The sequence below is a fragment of the Polypterus senegalus genome, chromosome 10 (genome assembly GCF_016835505.1).
Source record: "Polypterus senegalus isolate Bchr_013 chromosome 10, ASM1683550v1, whole genome shotgun sequence".
Taxonomy (NCBI): Eukaryota; Metazoa; Chordata; class Cladistia; order Polypteriformes; family Polypteridae; genus Polypterus; species Polypterus senegalus.
This window is the reverse complement of record NC_053163.1, coordinates 88,053,002-88,059,001: the sequence shown is the minus strand read 5'-3', so window position 1 is coordinate 88,059,001 and position 6,000 is coordinate 88,053,002. Positions and strand designations below refer to the sequence as shown.

Genomic DNA, 6,000 nt, shown 5'->3' with positions numbered 1-6,000 from the left:
TAGGCAAGCTGAATTTCAGTCTATCTGGAGAATGGCTCATCCAATGGCCCACCACAGCATGACTCAAAAGTATTGTCCTTCTTGCCTCTTTCCTTGTTTCTCTATCCCTTTCTTTCACTCTTTATAGACCCCAATATTTTATCTCCCTACAACTGAGTGTTTTTGAGAGAATATAAACACATACACATAGAGGGATTTTGGCATGAAAATTCTGGTGGAGTCATACTGGAATTTTCCTAACTGCGTGCAGACTTCTCTAATGTAAACATTAAGTTACCTAAAAAACTAATATTTGTTCCTCTTCTGCTAATGACTTACAAAACATGCACATTCATTCACCTTTCATGTTACAAAAAATCAGCCAAAGGATGCTGCTGCCTGGTCTGTCTTGATTGGCATCAGATCATTATCATACCCTCTGAAATCATCATTATCTAAAAAAAAAGGGCACATACCGGTATATATAATTCCTAAGTAAAGTGAGTCGCTTACAATAACCCGCTGCCCAAGAAAATATATTTGCCATAAACTGTTTAAATTGAAATAGCATTAATTCAATTTTAGAATTGAACTGGTTTGAGGTAAAAAAAACGACAAGGTACTATAGCATGGAAAGGACACACAGACTACATCCACTCCATGGCTTGACAGTTCACATCCAGTAGCAGTTGATGTTTGCTGGTCAGCATGAGGTAACAAACCATTCATCATCCATTATCCAACCCGCTATATCCTAACTACAGGGTCACGGGAGCCAATCCCAGCCAACACAGGGTGCAAGACAGGAAACAAACCCTGGGCACGGTGCCACCCCACTGCAGGGCGTGTACACACACACAAACCAAGCACACACTAGGGACAATTTAGAATCGCCAATGCACCTAACCTGCATGTCTTTGGACTATGGGAAGAAACCAGAGTACCCGGAGGAAACCCATGCAGACATGGGGAGAACATGCAAACTCCACACAGGGAGGACCCAGGAAGCGAACCCAGGTCTCCTAACTGTGAGGCAGCAGTGCTACCCACTGCACCACTGTGCCACCCTGAGGTAACAAACAATGAAAAAAAATATTTTCTATATGATCTTTTTCTGCACCAGCATTCTGCGCTTCTTTGAAACAGGAGCATCATACTATTGGCTTCTTTTTCACAAGTGGAAAAAGCATATGGTGGCTTTATTAATGTTGTGTGGTTCACCTCATTAGTAGGTGAAAATAATAATGTAGTGTAATGTGTTGTGATCAATGCATCACTGATATTGATCTCCTTTCTTTTTTTTGTTTAATTTTAAATTTCTGTGGCTACTTGCAGGGGACCAAATGGCACTGGACTTGTCATACCTCTTCATTGGCGTTTGCCACATGGCCTCAACTAGGAACTAGAAGTGCAAATGCTTTTTTCAAAAATAAAAAGCAAAAATATAAACAACAGGTGGTCCTCATTTTAACAAGGGTACAGAGAACACTGCAGGGCCAATTGCTGCAACCCATCACCCAGATACAGGTTTGCAGCACTTGTTGCAAAGACATTTTCACATACTACAAGGAACAATATTTTTCTGAATAAGTAATTGCATTGAGCAAGTGACCAAAAATTGGAAAAACAGCACAAGGAGACAAATCTGAAGATTGTTGTAAACATTTGTTAAATAACTGAGTAAAGCTTATTACTTATTTTTCCCATCATCTTATAGTATTGCTGCTGAACTGTGTCTTAACATATATGAGCATCACTGCACAATATTTGTATACTGTATTTATGATTGTAAATATACCACAACGAACCTGAAAAGCAGTAACTTCCCAATTAACATTTTTAAAGTATCACACTTTTTTTAAAATAAGCAATGATAAAGGTTATTATTCTTGATATACTTTCAAGTTTAATAACTTCTAGTTATTATAGCTCAGTTTTTTTTTTTTGTTTTTTTTTTTTAGTAGAGCAGTCCCCATTTACTGCGATGGACTGCCATCTTATTTGATGTCATGTCTTGTTTTGTGCCCCAAGCTACCGCTGTAGACTCAGCTAGTTCAGAAACTAAATAGAAAAACAGCTGACTGGACAGGAACACAGATTCATACACATTTATAAATATATTATTGTGAAAATAAATTGCAAATAATAACATATGCTTATAACTGAATATACGAAACTTCCAAAAAAACCCTGTATTAAATGTTTGTCCAACAAGATAAAAACATATAAAAATGTATAAATCTCTTGAAGGTCTTGAAGTTCTGCAGGTTCTGACAGTGGTAACTGAAGTAAGGAATTCTGTGAAGTAAATTGAGCTAAGTCAGGAAGCACAATGCAAATAAAATGGGTATTTGGTGCGTTTCATGAAACCTCCACTCTATAAGTATATCTTGATTCCTTGTTTATGCTAAACTAAATTATTTTCTGCCTGTTAAAATATGAATAATTTATTACACATGTCTGATAGCCAATAAAAATTCTTCAGATAAATTCTTTTCACAGCCTTTCTAGAAGATTCTTCTCATTTTTGAGAAGCTCGGCTGACTTCTCAAGTAACTGCAAAGCAAATGCAATTTCTTAGTTACAACACCATAAATTGTTGGACTTCCTCATTCCTTCCTTTTTTTGTAAATCTGTGAGGAGTTGTCCTATTTGCTTTGAAAACAGGTTTCACAACTTAAATGTTTCAGATGTAAAAAAACATACACATTTCCCTGAACTCTGAAAATGTTTAAGCAGCCACATTTGTTCAAGAAAGTTGGTTCACAGCCACAGAATCTCCTATTCTTCAGTAAAAAAAGGCATTCACAAGGTACGTGAGACATACCTGCCAGTACAGCTTATAGCTTTTATTCCTTGGCCATGGTATGTGCTATTTTATTATGCTCTTTAAATTTTAAACATTGTTTCACAAAGTTCTTAAAAAGTGTATCTTAATCTAATTACAGGTGCTAAATATGTATTCATTTTTCATACTTTATATTCCAATATAAGGACATACATCAGTGCAAGTTAAAAAATATGATGTATTTTTCCTTATTTTTTCCAAGAGCTGGGAGCAGTTCTTCTGTTTTAAATTATCAGACAGAACATCATTATTACCAGTACTTGCTGAAATTGTAATACAGGTTTTATATAAGCTAGTAATTTTCAGCCTTCCATATGAAGCTGTGATAATACATAAGTACCGTACTCCTTTTTTTTAGTTGCAGCATTGGTACTCTGGAAATATTAAGAATGTTGTATTATAGTTTGTGTCTTATTGTTTGTTGTGCCTACCTTGTGTAACTGAGAGTTTATTTCTGGTGTCTTTCATTTTTGTTATACCATGCTTGCTGAGATAATTCACTCGAAGGAAAGAGAAAGGACATCTTAAAATTCTCCACCATTAAACCTTGAATTCAAAAAAAGATATCACAACTCCTCCTATCTCTTCCTTCCCCAGAGTTTCATATCTTATGCCATATGACCTCTCAAACAATAACTTGACACATATTTAACACGGAGGATGAGACAAACATAAGTTTAACCATGAATATTATACTAATTCTTCAGTGTTTTTGTACCTTCATCTAACTGACTGACCTATAAAGATGACAGACCAATTTCACTTTTTTAAATGTAAGAACAGAGATTGAAAAAATACTGAATGTTAGGTAAGGTTATGGTTGATTTACTATCTAACAATAAAATAGAAATTTCTATAACACCACAATGGAAAGGTATACCAAACACATATTCAAAGGAGTGTTTGTTTCAAAAACCTTGCAGTGGTTTATTTCTTTTTATTTGAAAAATGCAAAGGATCATCTTCTTTAACTTAATGATTCTGCAGACAAACCACATGCTGTAATTGTCCAAATTAGATTCAAAACAGACCCGGAGCACCTACCGTACATTGTGACTTGGAAATGGTGAGTTCCCACAATCCTTTCTGATGATGGAATCACCTTGTGACTGCAAAAAAAGAAAGCATTCAAATGAATAAAAATTCCTAAAAATACGACAAAATGTCATTTTAAGAACAATTACATTTTCCAGGGTGTTAAAATGAAACTATTGCATGAAGATCTTTGTCAGTAACCCCGGACTGATCCTCCTTACTATAACCTTAACCAGTGACCAAATACTGACAATAACCAGTAATACTTAGTTCAACTTATTCATATTCTGCAACTCCATCAGTCATAATGAGTGAGTGCAGCTGATGACTGAGATGAAAAATTCAAATTCACCACATGTTTTAAATGAGATTCATGGAAAGATATATGTGATTTTGCATTGCTAAACTGACCTGTGTGTGTGCATATGCGTTCATCCTGTGATGGACTGGTGCCCTGTCCATCACAGGTGTCCACACTGTCCAAGTGGTGTTCCTGCCTTGCAGATGATAACTGCTGGGACAGGCTCCAGCTGCTCCACACACCTTCCCTGGATGACTGTGTTAAGAAAACGGGTGGATGGACAGAGAATATAGCTGTAAAGCATCAATCCTGGAGGCGCTAGATACAACATGGATCACAGTTAACCTCAATATATAATGGAAAGCCATACATTTTGTCAGCCTGAAAAGCAATATGTTATTGATACTTGCAGGTCATGAACATTAAAAGTTAGTGTTCATGAAAAAATGAACAGTAGTTAAAACTTTAAGTTAGGAACAGATGTTGCACTGGAGACAACTGTAAATATATGTGGTTAACTCTATACAAAATATTCAATACATATAAATGTGTCACTGGATTTTTGAGAATTTGTGGTCAGGGCAGAAACCAACTCTAATACCAGTCAATTAATTCCACAGTAGAAATCTGAAATTAAACTGAATAAAAAAGTTTTGAGTGGGACACAAAAACACTTGCATCAGCTATAGGATCCTTACATTTTAAAGAAATATCTTTCATGGTGGGTGATTCCTGAGTATATAACATATTTGAACCAAAAGTTTCACACGTCACATATATTCCCAGATCCCCATTAGTTCTTTTTTTCACCCTTAGCCTCTGGATGACAGACACAAATAATTCTTCCACACTAGAAATTTGTAAACTATTAATGTTTTTTTCTTATAATAGTATATTTACTGAGTAAGTATTCTTCAAATGAAATTGTTGAGATTAAACAATAGATTTAGTTTTGTTTACTTTGTGGACAATGAAAGATTATTGAATTAAATCTAGTCCAATTGAGTCAGTCTTGAATCCAGTCATTTAGCCATATTCCTGTAACAAAAGGTAATGCATGCTCAGGTAGGTAATTTGTGCCATCCCTCTAGCACTAGCTTTATGGCTAAGAAGAAAGATTCTTCAAAACATAATTTCAGTGAATGTGAATGATCTGTAGAATAAATGTATTGTACATATTTATCTTGCAATAAAACTTCATCAACATTAAGATCTGAGTTTTTTTCTTTTTCTTTCTAGTTCAAAATGAAGATTTTAGATATAGATGCACAAGTATAGGAACATACATAAAAAGTTCTTTTCAATATAAAAAATCTTTCCCTTCATAGTTACTCTTTTGTAAAAGTTTTAAAAACGTTTTGTAATTGCAGATATAATGTCACTAAAATTCTTTGAAAAGATGACAGTAATTATTAACAACACTCACAAACTTCTCGATCTGTTTTACTGAAGAAGGAATTAGTCAATTAATAACTGCCTGCACTTTCACTGGATCCATCATTACCCCCTTGTTAGATGGATGTTTTATAACCAAGAAACAACCCTGAGGTCGTAGGAAACCACACTGCACTAATTTTACTAACAGTTTGTTTTCTAAACCTTTACAATGCTTCTGTTTTGTTCAGAATATAGCTGTTACAATCTGTAGAATAAATTAAAATACTGTATAATGTATTTATTTGAAAATGCATATACCTTGCATTTCTTTAAAATATATATTTTAATGGCTGTCTTAAACAGGCCATGGGGCAATATTCACATGTATATTGTTTGTTAGTAGTATTAAATGCTGTTTTCTGCACATCACCCTTTCAGAATTGAATTTGTTTACAATTCC

The 6,000-nt window shown here is 34.7% G+C and overlaps 1 protein-coding gene across 4 annotated transcripts in view; it reads left to right on the top strand.

Moving 5' to 3' along the window:
* Positions 1-2,683: 2,683 nt before the first annotated feature.
* The window catches only part of LOC120537296 (arf-GAP with Rho-GAP domain, ANK repeat and PH domain-containing protein 1), an 81,571-nt gene continuing 78,254 nt past the window's right edge, over positions 2,684-6,000 (top strand). For 2 of the 4 annotated variants that reach the window (XM_039766128.1, XM_039766125.1), the window contains exon 1: positions 2,684-2,791. The gene's annotated coding sequence lies outside the window, so the exon portion shown is untranslated. Of the gene's footprint in view, positions 2,845-6,000 lie in introns of all 4 variants that reach the window. The other 2 variants (XM_039766127.1, XM_039766129.1) reach the window with 2 other exon arrangements.